A 20,766-nucleotide genomic window follows, 5' to 3' on the forward strand; every position below is an offset into this window, starting at 1 on the left:
AGAAGCTGATATGAGATTTCATCTGTCTTCTATAAAGCCAGATATCAAAGAGATTTACAAAATATAAAACATTGCCACTATTTTTTTTTGCTTTGGAAGTTAGTTTATTTTTCATAAAAAATGTTATGTTAATATGTAATAGATGTATTCTTACTTTGAGTTAATACATGTTTTCGAAAATTGCTCAGTTTTAAATTCAAATACAGTCCATACCAATAGATATATCCCATATAAATAAAAGCTCTTTTGAGCCTCAGTAATTGAGTGTAAAGGAGTCCTGAAACGGAAAAGTCTGAGAGCTGCTGACAGGGACTATGCTGTGAATGAGAGTTGTGCAAAGCCCGGGGGCTCTGGGGGGTGGGCTGGAGGGTCTGAGTTCTGCCTGTTCAGCCTCCTCTCTACCTTCCATGCCCCTGAGGCAGCCCTCTGGATACCTCTGCAGAACCCTGAGGGTGCAAGTTTGAAAATAATTGATCAGTTCAGCCCTCTCATTTTAGAAACCAGGAAATGAGGGAAGGCGAGGTTTATGGATCCATAAGGCAAGAACAGCTGGGGTTACATCCGGGTCTTCTGCCATCGGTTCTGGATTCAGGTTCTCTCCCCTGCCTGAGTTGCCATTAAAATAACAGCAGCTACCATCGGTTGAGCTTTCTGTGCTCGGCACTGTGCTAGGTGCTCTGATATCCAGCTCGGGCCGCCCCCAGTGCCTCCTGGGTCCCACTTGGCAAGCATATTTGGCCCGGAATGCTCCATGTTTGCTAAATCCACAGAGAGAGAAAAGCAGGAAGTGGGCTGCCCTGCCCCACCACCATATGCATCTGAATCAAGCCAGCCCCGGCATTCTCAATACAAAGAATTCAAGCTGGTACTGGCTTCCTAAGCACATCTTGATAAGCAGCATGCGTCCCACCAGAGAAGGGATTTTTTTTAAAAGCCAGGAATCAATTAATTTAATCTGGTTCCTGTGTGGTTCAAGAAAGGCCCACATGGGCAACAACTGGGAAGTTAAGAGCAGTGTCTTGGCGATTGGCCACGTGGTGACTCCACAGAGGATGCCTTTGTGCCTCCTGCCCTTCTGCCCAAGGAACACCTCCATTCCTTTGAAAAGACTGCTGGGAGGGGCAAGCTGGATATAGTATTGGGCTAATCCCTGTACCACCAGAGTGGCAGCTGCAGGGCACACAATGCCTGATAAGGACCCATCTAAAATTCTCACTCATCTCCCCAAATGGCAGAGCGGGCCCACAGGGACTGGGTAGTGCCAGGATGCTAAGCCAGAAGTCCACAGCAGAATCAATCACCTGGGAAGCCTTTTTGTTTTTTTTTTTGGTTGCACCGAGTGGCATGCAGGATCCTAGTTCCCCGACCAGGGATTGAACGCGCACCCTCTGCAGTGCAAGCACCGAGTCTTAACCACTGGACCCCCAGGGAAGTCCCTGGGAAGCCATTTAAAACACACAGGACTTCGGGGCCCTGCGCCAGGGGAAATTCTGCTTTGGTCAGTTAGGGATGGACGGCTAATGAGCACTGCAGATGAGAAGCCAACGAGAGCCCAACTCCCTCTCTTAACACATGGGGAAACTGAAAGACAGAAAGGCAAAGAGTTACAGCTGGGGTGAGACATCGGCTAGCCTGGCCCCCTAGTCCTCTGCTTGGTCCACAATTCCAGGCTCTGCTCAATGGAGGGGGAAAACTAGCGTAGGCGCACACGTGGGTGGGGATGAGGGGGCAGTAAGGGGCATTTAGAGATAACCAAGCCATTTTTACTTGATTCATACTTTTCAGTTCACATTCTCCCCCTTTTCTTCCAATTTGATCATTGGATCCAAGTCTTTCACTTTTAGATAAGGAACCTGGGGGCCAGAGTGGAGAAGGGTCAGATTCTGCCCTAGGTCAGATTTAGGAACCAAATCTCTGTGCTTTCTTGCCAGTGTTCCTCCCACTACATTTTGACCCTCAAGTCCCATCCTGAGAGAAATACATTATTATAGATTGATTGTATTTCGTTAGTATTCCTCCCACCAAGGGGCAAAATTTGTTAGAAGCCAACACACTCCCTGGCTCTATGGCATCAGCCTGCCCTGAGAGCTGCTCTAACTGCTTATTTCCAATCTAAGCTCATATTTCAGGGCCGCCCTGGAAATACTGGTAAAGCCAGCACTGCTAATATAGACAAATGATGGCAAAACTAAAGGGTAGTGTTGCAATGAAATAAATTATTTGCATAGGTGGGACTTCTTTTTTAATTTTACTATTTTAAGGTTACAAACTGTTTTCTTGCCTTTATGTATAATTGAATATAGATGTCCTTGGAGCTTAATGTCAGTTTAAATTTCAGCCCTTGGAAAGTAATTTGTTTGCATGTTCAATGAACAAACCATTTCTTATCGGTTTCAAAGACCCAGGCTCAAGCATCATGAATCACGGTTGCCTTTATCAAAGCTAAAAAAGGTCAAGCAAAGTAGGCCTGCAACTCCACCCTTTAAAGAAGAAAAAAGTCAAGCTTTTGGTTCTCTGTCTTAAGGGCACAAATGTCTTAATTTCTTTAGGTATGTGTATGATAATATGAAAGATTCATCTGTGCCCTCTCCACACACAAAAGCCAGGTAAATCGTGCTCATTGTGCCATGATGGACTGAACCACTGGAAGGACTTCGAGCAGCTCCCTCTGCGCTCTGGGCCTCAGTTTCTTCATCTGTATACAGATATCTCTGAAGTTCTTTGGGCTCTGACTGTAGAAGGTAACTAGACATAGAAGTGCTATCCCCGGAGGTGATTTTAAATGATACTGTCTTAGAAAGCAGTTCATGAGGTTTGAAGATTTTTAGGTTAAGCAATCAGCAGGGAAATTAGACCCACAGGTTCTTAGCCATGCTTCCCCCTCTGATTTTCCTCCTTTTGTCCTCTCCACATACCGAAAGATGTCAGCTGTTCCAGCCCCTTTCTCAATGGCTCCAAGATTATTCCCACCTCCTTAGACACCCCTCTACTTCCAGAAATCTATTCTCCCGTGCTTTCTCCAGTCTCTTAGGGTCCGTCTAGTAAATCTACACATATACTACGGTCAAAAAAGGATATTGCTCATTGACAATACATGAGAAAGGTATTTTGTTAAATGAAAATAAGAACAGGTTGTTAACTAGCAGATCTAGTATGATCCTATGGTCCCCCATCCCCACAAGTAAACCAATCAGCCCACTCTTTCTGATATGACATAAGTCTAGACTAGGGTCGCTCTCACTTCCCTCTCAAACTTAACAAAGGATAATTTTTACAAGTTACCCTATAAGTACTTACTGAGTTCTCCGTTTTACCTTTTTTGCTCTAATCCGAGGTATGAACATTTACAGAAACTCTCTTTTTCAAAATGTGTTGAAACTATAGTTTGATTTGAATTCCTTAAAAGGTTAGGATAATAGAATTCAGAGCAGGAAAAGACTTTTGAGTCTAAAGTTTCCATATTAGGAAGACCAGGTAAGATTAACAGAGTGTGGAAACTTCGAGAAGAGTGGCAGCAGTAGATCTGGAAGTAAGATGACACACTCAAGCCAATGGTAAGTGCTTTGTGATATTTTTTTCATTTACTTCTAACAGCAGTACCTTAAGATAATGTATTATTATTTCCATTTTACAGATGAGGCACAGAGAGATTAAGCTGTTTACCCAAGGTCAAAGTTAGCAAATGGTATAGCTGGGTAGAGATTTGAACCCAGTCACTTGTTTCTGGAGCCTATGAGCTTTATCTATGCTTTAGGGTAGTATGATGTTAAAAAAGCGAAAGCTTAGGGATCTTTGAATCTGGGTTCTAGTCTCAACCTTACTATTGATCCTCCAACTCTCTGAGGCAATGAAAACTCCATACTAGATAATATCGAAGGTTGCTGCTAACTCTGTTTTGTGGATCCTCAGTAGAATCAAGAAAATTTGCCAAAGTGATTAGATATGCAGATGGCAGAGAGATGATAGTGATGGTATAGCCTGAAGTTGGAAGGTTGGCAACACATGCCTATAGGAATGTCCACAAGACCTTTGAGCTAGAACTCAGGAGGCAGGTCTGGGCTGGAGACACTGAAGCTTTCCTCACAGCAGTGATAGTCTATGAGATCTTGACATGAATGTAGAGAGAAAGAAAGGCAAAAACAGAGGACTGAGCCTCTGAAAAATCCCAGATAAAGGTATGGAGAAGGAAGATCTGGCAACAAAGAAACAAAAACAGAGAAAATAGCACAATGTCAATCAAGCCTAGGGAATCAGGACTTTAAAATGGGAGCAGAAGTGAGGTGGTAAGAGGTAGTGAAAAGTAAAACTAGCTGAGAGACAAGTCACTCCTGCTTGTGAACCCTCATGGCCTTTCCCTCTCTCTTAAGACATGTCTTTCCTCACATGGGCCCCCAGGGTACGGGTTGAAGCTCTACTCTTCCCTGGATGCCCTGGATGTAGTAGGCACTCAGTGTTCTTCCACTGGACTAAATCACACCGCAGTGACTCGTTTGAATCACCACAGTCCTAGGGGCTGTCTCTTCACAAGCAAAGGCAACAGGATGCCTGAAAAGCATAGGGACGGGGCAAAAGCAGCTCAAACCTAAGCTCGATATTTATGAAAACAACATGCCATGTTGGCCCTTTCAACCAAACCTGCATAGGCCTGGATATCACCATTAGCTGTGCCATCTATGAATAAGAACAGAAAGGATAGTGACAGAAAGCCCTGGAAAGATACAGCATGTGAGTGGAGATCAGCACAGCTACCATGGGGTAGAGCTTTTCCGGAGAGAAAGTTGGTAGGGAGATGGGGTGGGAAAGTGGCGGGGTGTGGGAGAACAGGTCTGAGAAAAGATGAGAACAGCAAAATAAATAAATAAAAAGGCAATTTCACTATCATTTCAATTTGGGAAACAACTGTATTCTTTTCTTGATTTTTCAAACACACTTGAAAGATGTAAACACAAGAGGGAAAAATAACGAGATCTTGTCAATGTCTGGAATCCACTCCTCACATACACAGCTGTCATTTGGTGCTTCCGCTTCCTGGGAGTGAGGCTTGTATGTGCCCAGAATGGTCATTGTCTCACTGAAGAGGGATGACATCAGGACAGCAGGAAGTAAGGCAGGTTAGGAGGTGGGCTCCATAAACAGGAGGGCAAGAGGTCAAGGATCTAGAAGGTCAAAGCAGGTGTCAAGAACATGTAAAGACTCCAAGATGTTCCAAAGAAAAAGGTGTGTGAGATGCCAACCAAGTGGCAGAATCCAGTCTGCAACAAGGAATTCGGGCAATTAATCATGCCTTCAGGGTCAGATGAGTCGTAAAGGTCTGAGCACACAAGCAATCTGGAACAAAGGTGTGTGAGGGGAGTTCTTGGCACCAGTCATCAGAGTTTAAATAGGAAGCCTATTCCCAAGGCTTGATCCATTTATGATTTCTCTGGAATTCCAAATGGAGTTGGAATATGGCTGGCCTTGGGCCTGAGGACACCGCAGAGACAGAACAGTTGGAGCTGGAGAGTGAGGGCTCCACACGGTTTATCAGGATTTAGCACTATTCACCTGAAAGGGGGCTTTACAGCACTTCAGCTCTGTTCTGAGCAACGAGACACTGTAGTAAAGGTCACATATGGTCTCAGTTTCCCTTTCTGTAGAATTGGTAATGGGATGGGAATTTGATGAGAATATCATTGAGAGAGTCTGACTCCAAGTTTGACCTATTCAATCCAAAGACCTAAGCATAACCCTGTTAATGTTAGTTCTGATATTCCAAGTCTCCTAAGTGAGATACATTGTATAATACTTCATCATGGGACTGAAAACACACACACACAGAGCTTCTATTAGCTTATTTGCACACCTTTTTCTATTTTTTAGGTTAAACATCTTTTGAGTAATCGCTATTCTCATTTGCTTAGCCTATAACTTAATCAACTGCAATATTGTTAAATACAGGTAGCTGATTGTATTCCTAATGATACGCTGTTAGTTGCAGTTTCCCAACAGGGGTGGCGGTGCGGTAGTGCAGACTCCAGCAGGGTGCATTGCAAATCAACTCACATCTTACAAAACTGATTGTGTTGCCTGTTCTTATGCATCCACACCACCCAGCCCAGCCCTAGCGCAAAGTAAGCACACCATTTTGATAATGCTGAGTGAGAGAATGAATCCATGAATATATAAATGAATGAAAGATCAAACCTAAGATGGAGGTGGCTTCCCTGGCGGTCCAGTGGTTAAGGCTCCGAGCCTCCACCGCAAGGGGAGCGGGTTCCATCCCTGGTCAGGGAACTAAGATCCCACGTGCCGCACAGTGCAGCCAAAAAAGGAAAAAAAAAACAAACCTAAAATGGAAGAGTGGTATCAGGTGATGGGTCAAAGTATCTTAGATAAGTACAAGAGTCCTCCTTGCCCTTCTTAAAAATAAACCTCAAAGAGGCTTGTGAAAGGAACAAAGAGGGGCTATGTCCAGGTTGGTAGGGGATAAAGAAGATGGAAAAGAGTCGAGTTTATAAGAATATGAGTAGGAGACGAGACTCCTGGGGGCATCCCAGGAAAGCAATTGCAGTTTGGACCAAAAGATGACAAACTTAACCCCACAGAATGAATACCTGAACTGGAAGGTACCACAGAGCTCATCTGACTTAATGCTCTCACTTTGGAAACACTGATGCCCAGAAGGAAGGTGCTACTTGGCCAAGGTCAAGTAGCTAGACTCTGTGGGGAGCCAAGCAAAAGAATCTTAGACTGAGACACAAATAACAAATGATGATGAAGATGTGGAGAAAAGGGAACCCTCATACACTGTTGGTGGTAAAGTAAATTGGTGCAGCCACTATGGAAAACAATATGGAGGTTCCTTGAAAAACTAAAAATAGAGCTACCATATGATCCAGCAATTCCACTCCTGGGTATATATCCAAAAAAACAAAAACACTAATTTGAAAAGATGATAATGCACCCCCAGTGTTCATAGCAGCATTATTTGCAATTTCCAAGGTATGGAAGCAACCCAAGTGTCCATCAACAGATGAATGGATAAAGAAGATGTGGTATATATACACAATGGAATACTACTCAGCCATAAAAAAGAATGAAATGTTGCCATTTGCAGCAACATAAACTTGGAGGGCATTATGTTAAGTGAAATAAGTCAGACAGAGAAAGACAAATACTGTATGATCTCACTTATATGTGAAATCTAAAAAATACAACAAACTAGTGAATATAACAAAAAAGAAGTAGACTCACAGGTACAGAGAACAAACCAGTGGTTACCAGTGGGGCGAGGGAAGGGGGAGGGGCAGGATAGGGTAGGGCACTAAGAGGTACAAACTGTAATGTATAAAATAAAAAAGCTACAAGGATATATTGTACAGCACAGGGAATAGAGCCAATATTTTGCCGTATAACCTTTAAAAATTGTGAATCACTATACTGTACACCTGTAACATATAATATTGTACAGTAACTATACTTCAATTTTTTTTTTACAAAAAAGACTCTTAGACCAAAGATAACCTGGGCTCCAGGAACCTGGACAAACTGAGGAGCATAGTGAAATCCGGCTTCAGAGCTAATCTCTATATCCATGTGTGGGCCTGAGAGTTCCTTCTTTGTAAATCACATGGCCCCCTCACAGATCCTAACATCTGCTAGATAACTGTTTCTGGTGTTTTCCAGACAGGCATCGCTATCATGACAACTTATTGGGCAGGGGAGTGAGACAAGAGTCAGCAGCTGGGTGGTAGCAAACACGCACATGGCTCTCTGTTTCTCCATTTATTCGACTGGGGCTCACCCTTTCACCCCCAGCTCCTGTCACCTTCAGCAACAGGGAGGGTGAGATGGTCAGGAACTCTGGCCTGGGCCTGGCCCTCCAAGCCTCTCGTCTACAATAAATTCAGCCTAAACACCAGTTTGACCAACTTTCTAATTGGATCAACTCATTGTTTCCCTGAATCATTTCACTGAATCCCTCAGGCCAATTCTGGGAAAACAGTCAAAGCAGCGGAAGGGGCAAGCACAGCTGTTCGCGCATTTCTCTTGCTAGAACATGTCCTGTCCCCCTAGGGGAGAGTGAAGGCCCCCGCCCGGGGCGGGCCGGGGAAGTGGCAGCTGTGGCAGCCGGCAGATTAGGCACGGGGAGGGCTGGGCAGCCTCCTGCCGGGTGCTGAGATTGAGTTCCTGGTAATGGGTGCTTCTGCACCAGGCCAGACGCCAGCAGGGTTGGATCAGGACCTCACCGTGTTGGCTCTCACAGCCAGTGCCTGTCCTGTCCTCCAACCCACCAAGCTGGGTCTGTTCAACAATCCTTGGGTCGAGGCCAGAGCAGTTTTCTGACCTAGTTCCAACCTGAAGCAGCAGCCCTCAGGGAGTCACATCCCGCTTGGAACTCTCATTGTACGTGGAAGAGTCAGCCTATACCATCTTTTCTGGCTGTTTCCTTCTCACTTCCCTTGCCTCCCCAGCTAGAGTGATAACACCTGTGTGTCTTGTTTACCCTTCCTGATAGCCCCAGGGGATGCGATGGGGACCATCTGTGTACATGGGCTCCCCTATCATGGGCTGAATATTGGTTTGCTTTACCCAACTCACAGACACCTTCCCAAGGTCAAAGAAAGTTGTCTTTCTGCCTGTTGCTTTTTTTATGACGTTGACAAATCCCTATGGGTCTGTGGCCAGACCACGCAGTAGAAGTATAGAAATGCTTTCCCAAGGAGGGATGCAGAGCTGTGGGAAAAGAATGGAACAAGATTGCTGACAGCAAGAAGGGGACCCCTGCATTTTGATATCAACAGTTAATCTACTGTGGCACATCTCTTAGGAAATTAAACGAAATGCAGTAACTGCTATGACATTGAAGCTGTGTTGCAAAAACGATTTTATAGAGCAAATAACTGTCGTATACTGGCTATTTTATGCCTTATTGAACAACCAGCAGTTTATGAAAACAACGTTTCATAAATATGGTCACAGGTTCCTGAGTGGAGACTGCCACGATTTGCAGCAAGGGAGAATCATTGGATTCCCCATTCTCCCCCTGAGCTCTTTCCGTGTTTGCCCTACTCTGGGCCTTGGCTCACACATAGCCCCACATCCAGGCACATCTTCTGGGACCCAGGAGACTATATACAAGGTACCGTGGAGGAGTTTGAGCTATAGCAAGACCAACATAAGCTCAAGCAAAGGAGATACTTGTGTGAAACTGAACACTGGATACTAGGTAGGGATGGAAGGAGCCTCAGACCGGGAGTCAGGACACCTAAATTTCAGCCTTGGCTTTGCTATTAACCAACGACACAACAAGTCACTTTACCATCGGAAGTCACTTAAACTCAGGATGCTCATCTGGAAAATGTAGGTAATTGCACTTGCCCTTCCTGCCTCCCAGTGTTGTAAGACAAAATGTTACCTTTAAAAGCTTTATAGACTGTAAATCACTGATGCACGTATGGGATTATCACTATTATTATACTTTGAAGAGGCAGCTGCCAGAGGCAGTGAGTGAGTTCAACATTTAAGGAGAGGCTGTCTGACGTGTGCCAAGAAATCACTGAGGGGATTGCAGTGGCACTGGTGGAGTTGACACTAGATGCATCCAAGGTCCTTTTAAGCACTAATTCTGTGAGCTGGGAATGTACAGGCTTTTCATAATTTTCTTAGTGGTGACCATGTATTTGAGTTGAACTGTCATTCTCCAATCCTCTTTTTTAAAAAATTTCTACTAGTTTTTTTCTGATTATAAAATCAATAATACTCTTTATAGAAAACTTGGATAATATAGAAAAGTATGAAAAAGGAAAAAACCACCAATAATCCTCTGTCTTAGAGATAATGACTATTTACATCCAGTAATTTTTCTATGCATTTTATTCTTTTTCAAAATTGGGATGTTTTACAAAATGGGATACAATTAGTTTTGTATCTTGAGAGGATTTTTTTAAAAATATTTTTATACCATAAACAATTTCCTATAACCTTAAATCCTTGAATATTCCCTAAGGACACGGTTTTTGATAAATAGCTGAGTAATAGTCTAGTCTACGATGATACCTTACATTAACTAACACTTTTTAGACATTCAGAGACCTGTAGTTTTTTTTTTCTGAGTAATGCTTCAGTAAAGATCCTTATACATAAACATTTGTATCTGATTATTTCTTTCGGTGAAATTTCTAGCAGCAAAGCTGTAGAGTCAAAGCATACACACATCTTTCATTCTCCTGATCACACTGCCAACATGTTCTCCAGAAAGGCTGTGAGTAATTTATGACTCTTACCAGCACTGTATCAAAACATCCATTCTACTGCATCCTCTCCAATCCTGGGAATTTTGATTTTCAACATTTCTCAGCCAATTTTATACGTAAAAATAATTTCCATTCTTAGTTTTAATTTACAGTTCATTGATTACTAGAGAAGTTGATTTTTTGCCTTTTGTTTATTAGCTATTTGCCCATAATCCGTTGTGAATTGTCTTTTGTATTAGCCCCTTTCAGAATCTACAATTCACACCGCTCTGCAGATGTAATAAGTTCTGAGTCATCAATACGAAAGGAGAACAGTGGTGTTTTGAATGAGCCCAACCCCATCAGAAACTCCTAGAGCTACTCTCCCAGCAAACCACGTACAATAGCAGGAGTGGCGGGGGACTGGGGCTGGGGTGGGGGGTGCGGGGAGGCGGTATACTGAAATCCGTCAGTGATTTGTGTTTCCCTGCATTTACTTCTCCTGCTCTGCTTCTTGTATAAGAGCTAATGAGCACCAAAACTTACAAAAGACTAAGAAAAAAGAGAAGAAGAAAGGGTATGGTTAATCCCTTAACTAGGATTGAGGAATGGATGGGGTTTGCCTTCAGAAAGGGAAAAGAAATACAAGACTGATTTTTGTTGTTGTTGTTTTTTAAGCAGTGCAGTTCCCAGTACGACCACTTGATGGCAATCCTCCATTGGTTAGGCAAAAAGCTAAGCTTTCCCAAGGCTAGGGAAACTGAGGAAGCAGCTGCTATGAGAATCAGGCACATCAAGTCAGCTGACAGTTAAATACAGGTAACCTTTAAACGCCTCTGGGAACATGGATCACTGGTGTGCAAGGAGATGAAAAGCAAGGATTATGCCTTTATAGACAATGCGGCTTTGTGGACATTGGCTGGAGGGTCAGAGAAGAGGGAATGCATTTCTTCCTACTTTGTTTGTTTCTTCTTTTCCTCTGCTCTATTTGAGGTATCATTTGATTTACTTCTTTGTGTCTGAAAAGGAAAAATTACCTACTTTGTGCTTGTAGTTGTCAGTAAGGACCACGTGCTTCTCAGGTGCTGTAGCGGGGTGGATGCTGCTGCATTGTAGGGACTCGGAATTGCCACAGCCTAACCGGCTGTACCAGTGAGGCTGCTCAGGAAAACAGGGGCAAAGTTCCTGGGCTGTTGGGGAAGCTGGGGCAACGTTCCTGGGAGCAGAGAATGGAAAGCAAACTTACAAGGTCCTTTAAGAACTGTTCTAACCCCAGAGGCAGCATGGTATAGGAGAACCAGCGTAGGTTTGGAGGCAATCATCCTCGGGATCGTATCAGCTTGGAAGCTTACAGATGTGTGACCTTGAGCAAGCGACCAAATCTCTCTGAGCCTCCGTGTCTTCCTCTATAAAATGGATGATAAAAGTACCTACCTCACAACATACAAGGCAAACTACTACTGTGATGATGACGATGACGATGATGACGACGACGTGGTGTTGCTGTTGCAAATAAGCTAATAGAAGTTCTGTGTGTGTGTGTGTTTTCAGTCCCATGATGAAGTGTTATACAATGTATCTCACTTAGGAGACTTGGAATATCAGAACTAATATTAACAGGGTTATGCTTAGGTCTTTGGATTGAATAAGCCAAACTTGGAGTCAGACTCTCTCAATGATGTTCTCATCGAATTCCCATCCCATTACCAATTCTACAGAAAGGGAAACTGAGACCACATGTGACATTTACTACGGTGTCTCGTATGAACATGAACATCTGATTTTCCGTGGCACTAAATAATTTTTTGGATTTTATGAAGCCCAGGGTCAATATTTAAAATCACACACATTTCTCATGTTCCTCACCACTAAAAAGATTTAAGGGTACAAGGTGAGCCCTTAGAGGCATGTCTATGCACGATGGTAATATTTCAGATAGATGCCACCAGCTATCCCACAATGCCTGTTTGAGTGTGTAGATGCAGCAGTCAGCGTTCTCAGCAAGGCCAAGTACGAAGTAGGTGTGTCAATTCAAGATTTACAAAAGCACAAAGAGAATAACGGGGAAGATGGTGATGTGAGTAGCACCCCAGTTGGCCTCTGCAAGACCCAAACACGCCCAGATAAATATCAACGCACAATGCCTCCTAAAAAACCCAACCAAAATAATCAAGAGCTGGTGATTGGCTGGACTCAGGGGCCAAAACCCAAGTGCTATTTGACAAGGATGAAGGTAAAGCTGCAAGCTAAGGCTTAGACAGGTAGAAGCTGGGGAGACCTGGTTTCACAGCATCCCTACAATAGGACCTCGGGGTGATCATTGACAGGAAACTCAGCGTCAGCAAACAGAGGGACGCATGAAGCAGTGTGACAAGGAGGCCAGGCTCTGCAGCAGCATAAGTCGAGGGTCTACTTTGTATCCGACACTCCCTGTGGGAGAAAATGGCAAGCTGAAGCATGACTGAATGAAAGGGAAGGGAATGGCAGGGAGTAAAGAGAAGGTGTCCCATTGAGGAGTGGCTGAAGAACTAGCGCAATTCCCTAGCAACCATCAGGATGATGACGGTGACTGGTAATCATAATAACCATCATTTATGGAGCACTCATATACCAGGCATAGTGCTAAATGCTTACATCATCTCCCTCTTCAGCTCCAACAGAGGATGAGGGAAGTGGGACCAACCAAGAGATTTTAACCTACTTGCTCAAGCCACCGAGTCAGGAAATGGAAGAGCCAGAATTCAAACCCAGATCATCTGACACCAAAGCCTGTGTCCTATCTACTCTACTTACGACACCGTTATTTTTCATAAGAATCATCAGGACTACCATATTCGATGTATTCTATGTATTCGCAGTAATAATTTTTCTAGCATTTTGCATGTCTAATTTCATAGAACCCTCCCAACAACCCTAGGCTCAGATAGGTCAAGTCACTTGCTCAAGTTCACACAGCTAAGAAGCTGCAGGGTCTGATTCCAGAGTTGAGCTTTCCTCTCAAATTGCTCAAGAGGAAGCTTGGGGGTCATGAGGGAAAAGATCCATCCATCCTCATAGTGTCCCGGGGCACTTGATGTCTTCACTCCTCTCCGGTCTTAATAGCTTGAGCCAACCGGGCTCCAACGTGTGCTAAGCAGATGCTTTCAGCCTCCCGGGCTACAGTGCTGTGGTTCAGCTTTCCTGTGTGACTCCACCAGCCCTGTCAATCAAATAACCTGTCAGTCCAACAGTCAGTTGGCTGGATTGTTTTTTCACTCTACTGACCTGTTTGCACAGAATACACTGACAGGCTGCTTCAGGGCTATGTCAATACAGGCCTCCTCCCACCAAGAGCTCTCTCTGTAAGCCCCAAACCTCAAAAGCCCCAAAGTCAAAGATTTGCTACTACCATGTGCCCACCACACTTTCAGATCAAAGACAGGAATGAATGGAAAGCATGCAACAAATAAAAACTTACAGTTTAAAATGACTTAAAATTTGCCGTAAAACTGCTTTGGCCCTACTATTCTGACTGTACTTTGGAAGAAATTTTTTTAAGTCCATGTGAAATTCTGTCATCTGTGAGGCAGAATCAGATGCTGTGACAGACTAATGAAGTCAGAGACAAAATCATTAGTGCCTCGTGGCCTTATAAGACATGGTGGGAAGAGAACTGCATCATCCAGATACTCTGTACCCTCACCCACATGTTTATATCCACTCAGACACAGCTCAGGTGAGAGCAGATTTAGTATCTCTCTCTGTAGTGTCTCAAACCTTCACAGACTTGGACGGGGGGGGAAATCCTGAGAGTTCTGGCTTAAAGGATTGCCTCTTTTTAGAACCCCCTAGGAAGTAAACGAGAACAAGGAGTAAACACGTTATCACCTTCTACTTAGACCGGTGATTTTCAAATCTGGTTGCACAGTAGAATATCTGGAGAGTTTGTCAAACACTGAGGCTGGCCCATGAGCTTCTGATGGAATTGGTCTGGGTAGGGCCTGAGCATCAGGTTTTTCTTCCTACTAATCTTGTATCAGTTTTTATTTTTTCTTCCCTAGAGTATTACATTAATTTGCTTTTTTTTTTTTTTGCGGTACGCGGGCCTCTCACCATCGTGGCATCTCCCGTTGCGGAGCACAGGCTCCGGACGCGCAGGCCCAGTGGCCATGGCTCACGGGCCCAGTCGCTCCACGGCATGTGGGATCTTCCCGGACCGGGGCACGAACCCGCGTCCCCTGCATCAGCAGGCGGACTCTCAACCACTGCGCCACCAGGGAAGCCCTAATTTCCAATTTTTGATAAAAGGCTTCGAATGTACAGTAAATGTTGAAAATGATGGACACAGACCAGGAAGAATTTGAAAGCAGGCTCTTTGTCTCTTGTGGCTCATCATAAGCTGCCCTTCCTGCTCCAGCGTTGGCCACAGTGCCAAAAGAAGAGGTTTTTCCTGGAGCAAATGCATCTAAGCTAAAACCACTGCCTCCGATGACCCAGGATTCTGCACGTATGTGGCTTTTAGGAACAGGAATACCATTAAATGCAAACTTGGAGAACTCACTAGAAGTTCAGAGAACCAGCACCAAACCATTTAGTTAAGAGGCAAAAAGTATTCTGACCTGAAGCTCTGCCTTCGTCATAATCCCCCCACCTCCGCCTTGGAAGATGCCTCTCCCCTGTGATGTTTCGTGAAGGATGATAGAATTCAGCCATGGCCTCCTAGTATAACCATGATCTAGTCAACAACCTCCATCCTGTTTTCTTAAGTCCACAGTCACAGGCACCCAGAAAGAAACACACCGTAGGATTGTACTGGTATGTCCCTGGCAGACATACCACAGAGAAGGGCTATTCAGCACTGGGGCTTACAGAGTCCCAGGAAGTATCACTCCCAGCAAGGAACAAAGAGCTCACTTGGGTTTCCCATTTTCTCTCCCTGGAGTTGCTGGGTGTTTTTTAATTTGCTGAGGAAACAAGAGTCAAGCTTTGTTACCGTGGGCATCTGAGTCCTCAGTCATTCAAGAAACATTTATTGTCCACTTTGGGCCAGCCCCTGTGCTATGCACCAGGAAATGGAGAGGACGTGGTCCCTGTTCTTGAGGAGCTCAAAGCAAGGGAGACAGACGTGTAAACAGAGACATACATCCGGTGTGATAAGGGCGAAGGTGGGGAGGGGATGTGCAGCTCAGTCTTGGAAACCAGGGAACATTTCCTGGAAGAGGTGATGCCAAACTATGCAGACCCCTTCCTCCCACTATGGCCATTGGAGGGTAAAAGCTGTGCCAAAAGGGGGCTTAGGTCAATACTAAGACTTCCCACGCGAACCTCCTCTGAAACTGAGAAAGTTCATTGATTCTCTACTTACAAGGCAGATGAAATAGGCAGCAATCTCGCTGGTAGGGAAATGTGACTAGAAAGAAACAGGGCGGTTTACCTGGGGGAGGGGAGCGGCAAGTAGGCCTGTTCCTCTTTCTCCTCCATCCCTTTCCCTATTGGCAGCAATTCAAACACTCCCCCTGCGCCTTCCGGAGAGTAATCTGCTGCTCTTGCCTGCTCCTGGGAGAGGCATTGCAGCCTGTGGTCGGTGCAAAGAGGGCTAGAAAAAAGAAGCCTAAGTTCTACCCCGGCTCTTCCTCCGTAAGCCATATGACCACGAACAAGTTCCTTCCTCTCTCTGGGCCTCCATTTTTCCCTTGGTACAAGGAGGGGTTGGGCTCTGCGCTCTCCAAGGCCCCTTCCAATTCTGATGCTTTCCGATTCTCTGCTTGTCCAAGGTCAGACAGACATGGGGCAAAAAGAACAACCCAGCCAGTCAGCACGGTGGCCTCTGTCATCTCTTTGGGGATGCTGGGGCCACCAGAGGATGCTGTTCCTCGAGGCTCACACCCTTCAGATTGCAGGCTGACATTCTGCTTCCCACCAGGGTAAGGAAACAGCGGGCTTGCAAGATTTGGAAATTAAAGCCACGTGAAAGGCTCACCATTAGTAACAAAAGCCCTACATTATTTTCCTCTGGTTGAAAAAAAATAGGAAAGAAGGTTGAGATTTTTCAAAATAAAAAAAAAATGATGAGCTATATTCTTTGGAAAATATTTTTATTAACAAACCTTTATATTAAGAAATGATGAAATTCTTTCTTAAAACCTTGTCTATGTGTTCAACAACAACAAAAAAAGGTTGACATTTTTCAAAATAAAGCTGCCGCTTCTCTGCCATAGCATATGGGCCAGTAAGCATGCCTGTGAATCAGACATCAAATATTTCCTTTCTTCCCCAACATCGCTCTCTCTGTGGGAACAGGGAGTCTTGTATCAATAATAGCATTAAAAGGGAACTACCCTGCACCACAGCTAAGCTGCAGTTCCCACCTGCCAATCAGAGAAAAGCGATTCCAAATCCTACAGCCATTACTGTCTGCTTCTTCTCTTTTGAAGGACCCTTTGATTCCTTTCTTTCTTTTCATCTTCTTCGGCTTTTCATGCCAACCCTGAACACTTTGGTGATACTCAGGAGTGCGTTAGGAGTCTGCCTCTTGTTAAGCTTCGCTCAGAAGAGAACTGCAGGTAATGGGACCAAAATAAATCTCAGATTTAACTTCTCTCTCCCACAAAGCTGCCGTCCTTGGCCGTCGTCACTGTTGCCACCATTTAGGGGAAGGTGGCTACATACCAAACTTTGGCACCCCAGGAGCAGCCATCCAAACTACACACACTTGCCCATCTCCAAATGCTGACCAGGGTGGGGCTGAGTCCTAAGGGCTCACAGTTGGGAAGAACCTTTCTATAGCCAGGTGCTCTTTACTGAGATCGTTCCCTGCAAAACCACCAGCCGTGGGAGGTCTCTCGTCTCTCAGCTAAGTTTCCCCAAATGCACCAAATGCGTGCGTGCCTTTCCTCACACACGTCTCCCTGCTCGGAATAGCTTTCCCACCTGACCCAGCTCAAATATCACCTCCTCCGAGCAGCCTTTGCTGACTCTCTCCCCTCCCAGGAAGAAGTAATCCTTCCTTCCTTTGGATTCTCCTGGCACTTTTTGTTCTTGCTGCTATCATAGTACGTATTCCATGATGCAACAGCCAGCTGGTGACCTGCCTGTCGCCGCTGAGAGACTGTGAGCTTCTTGAGGACAAGGGCTGCAGCTGATGTTGGAACACTTAACCCTGAGCTCAGCCCAGAGAAAGTTTCAGAACTTGAACCGAATTTGGGGGGTGGGGGGTTGGTAAACGCAGCCTTCAGCAGTGATGTCATAAAATGGTCCTTTACAGCAATAAAATTTGATGAGCCTCAAAATGAAATGTGGCACCACAGACACACTTGATTTTAGGGCTTGGGAAGGTACATCTTCTAGCCACATGAGCCTGGTGCAGAAATAACTATTTCCTTAACTAAACTCACCAGATGTTTTGCAATCAAGCTCACGCACTATTTAGTTCAGGTAGACCAACATGATGTATCTGTGCGAGGCAGACAGCTGCTGGACAGCACTGAACTGCGGGCTACATGCCTATGGGGAATGGCATAGCGCGGGGGCACGGAAAGAGCAAAGGCAGCCTGGTACATTTATTTTGAATTGGGCGATTCACTTGTATAAAAGCAAATTGGAACCCTTGGCAGAGCCATTCAGCAGTATCAAAGATCTATAGTCACTGCAGCCTAGTGGGAGGAGTGCCACTAGTTACAGTTGCTTGGCTGTAAATAAAGTATCCCCTGGAACGAAGCATTTTAATTTGAAGTGATTCTATCAGGAGCAGCTGACAAACCTTTCAAGGAAACTGGCAGTGTGAAGAGGAACCTCTATACCAATAGGAAAAGGGCTTTGAAAAGAGCTAATGAAGTTTCAACACTCAGCCCTGAACATGAGCTAGGCCCATTCGGATACCAGTCAGTGTATTTCAGAAACAGAGACAATTAACCAGGGTGGGGGGCTTTGGAGGCCACACTTCCCAGCTCCCTTCTTGAACTTTCCTGTGAAACACCAGGAGCCAACAGCCTCCTCCCAGCCAACCTCCCACCACAATCTGGGCGGACCAGGCTTTATCTCCAGACTGGACAAGGTCCGATCTGTGCATGTGCGCTTGTAACACCCTCCTCCGATTCCAGTGCCTGAACGGGCCCGTGAACCCGGTAGGTGCTCAATAGATGTGGACAGACTGGAATATCTGGAGGAGGTGTTTCGTTTTGCTTTTTAGTAAGGAAAGATACCGATCACCAAAAAGAACCAGGGAAAGCCTGCAAGCCACCTTGCCCGGTTGGTATCAAACCAACAGGAAACGGGGTAAGGAGTGAACAAGTAAACCAAAAGCCACAACCATCTATTTTTAAAACTACAACAGTATGTGGGCTGTACAGTAGTGCTGCTAGCTTTGTTTTTATCTACAGACATCTGTTTGGGGTTTCTTTGGCTCCGGTACTTGATTTCTGCAGTGTGATGGGCCAAGGGTCTGGGAATTGGGTAGAATAACTTGGATGTATCTGTGTAGTTGCCCAAACAGACAATGCTGTGTAGCTGCATTGTCTGCAGCAGGAAGAGAAGCTCTCAAAATGCTGGGATTTAACAAGTACCCAGGAAAATTCCCCTGATCCCAAACTCCCACCCCCTACCACCCCAATCTGCAGCTGGCACCTAAAATTACACCACTCACACAGCAAGGCTTTGGCTTAAGTATTCACCCATGGGCTTGAACGCTTAATGCATATCTCTTGAATTTTGATTCAGTGAAAGCTGAGAGTATATAATAAGCCACAAACACCAAATCACAGGTCCACGGGTCCTTGTAGAGCAAGCCAGATGGAGATTTTACAGGCCAAGGATTTGTTTTGGAAACGCTCTACATGGTTTCTTAATCCACAGTCTAGTCACCCACAGCTCAGCCCAACCTCTGGGTACACAAAGAAAGATCTGGGGAGAGGACAGCTGCCGTTCCGGATCCAGCCCACCCCCAAGGAACCCTTAGGAGCAGTGTGCCCCACAAGGGGAGTTGTTTCCTGTGGCAACAGCTGCTTCTATCCCCCCTCCCCCATCCTCCACTTTTCAATGAGATCATCTACTCTTCAGCTGCACAATCAAAAAAAGTAAAGAGTAGGTCTCCTGAGTTATGATTGTTATTAAAACTAAACTCCATCAGCACATTCTCAGGACTGCACCTGGGAGGCCAGATGCATGATGCTGCCCGTTCTCAGGGCTGCCCCTGGCTCCCAGGGACCTGAGTGCAAAGCCCAGACAGGGGTCATCACACATTTCAAATGCAAAGTTTTCAGTACGTGGCCTGACCGAACAGGAGAGAAAGGGGGGACAAGCCCCCCCCCCCAGCTACTCTCCTCTGGAAACCCCTCCTCACCAAGGAGTACTCCCTCCTTCTTGTGCACCTGGAAAAGGAAGGTCAAGAAACCTTGGTGCCATGAGATCCCACCTAGGAATACCATTATTTTCCATGCTGTCTCTTCCGGGATTCTCCCAAGGGCCAACTTTGGTTCCTGAGCCATTTCTCACTGATTAATCAATCAGCAAGAAGGAAACAGCCCTGCAAAACTCGCAGGCCTCCTGCAACATGTCTCCAGAGTAATTCCTGGGTCTGTACTCTAGTGGAAGTATGCCCCACCCCAGTCCCAATCTCACAGCAACTCTCTGGCCCCTCTGTTTTACAAAGGAAGAAATGGAGGTTCTATGGGGCTAGGTAACTTGCCCAGATCACACAGGGAAGAAATTCACAAGCTCAGATTGATACCCAAGTCTGTTTGAAGCTGGAGCCAATGTTCTTATACATGAAACCGGATGGAGTCTCTGGCATGCATTTTCTAGTACTTCCCTCTGCTAACCCCCAAGTGGCAGAGCTGTTAAAGAACAGACACCAGATTCAGCCACTTATTCCAATGGGAATCACACCGCCTGGCTTTGAAGGATCTTCTTGCAGAGATGCCCGTCGGAGATGAGATGGTACGCTCCGAGCTAGTGTCAGCACCACCTCCTCCTGGATCCCAGTTCCCCGCAAAACAAATCTTTCCACCAGAGCCAAGTCAGAAACCGGAAGAGCTCAAGTTGGTTCCACACTGTGCTTTCATTGATGTGGTCACCTGGGGGAATAAAGTGAAAGCAGTGTCTCTACCTCGGACCAGGGTAGAGACACTGAGGGGAAGCGGAGGGGTGGGGGAGAGGTCTGTGCCTATGACATTATGCCTTAAATGGATATTTGTCTTCTCTTGTCAGTACTGATGTGAAAAGAGGGAAAAGAGGCAAGAGAGTAAATAACAGGAAGGATGAAATCTACTCTGGTCTTGTCACCTTCTGGGACAAAGGGCGGGGTTTCCAGAGCTCTGGCTGAGGGGCAGACCCAGGAAGCAAAGATGGCCTCTGTATGCTCTGGGAAGACAGCTTTCCTCTGCAGGAATAAAGCAGCTGTGGGGAAAGCTCTGGCTGGCTGGGCACAGAAGGGTGACCTCTCTTGGATGACACCCTGTTTCTGTGGCTTCGGCTTCTGACCACTGCCTGGCCTCTTCACAGGGCTGGAAAGCTGCAACTTTCGGAAATGCCCACTAAGCTTTCTTGAAAGAAATTCCTTGTCAGAAGCCAAGGAGTG

General features: G+C 45.4%; 1 protein-coding gene across 2 annotated transcripts in view; it reads right to left on the reverse strand.

Moving 5' to 3' along the window:
• Window positions 1–20,766, reverse strand: part of HS6ST2 (heparan sulfate 6-O-sulfotransferase 2) — a 293,144-nt gene that overhangs the window by 101,614 nt on the left and 170,764 nt on the right. The window lies entirely within an intron of this gene.

The sequence above is a fragment of the Monodon monoceros genome, unplaced genomic scaffold, assembly GCF_005190385.1.
Source record: "Monodon monoceros isolate NGI ecotype Baffin Bay Population unplaced genomic scaffold, NGI_Narwhal_1 Super_Scaffold_22, whole genome shotgun sequence".
NCBI classification, from domain to species: Eukaryota; Metazoa; Chordata; class Mammalia; order Artiodactyla; family Monodontidae; genus Monodon; species Monodon monoceros.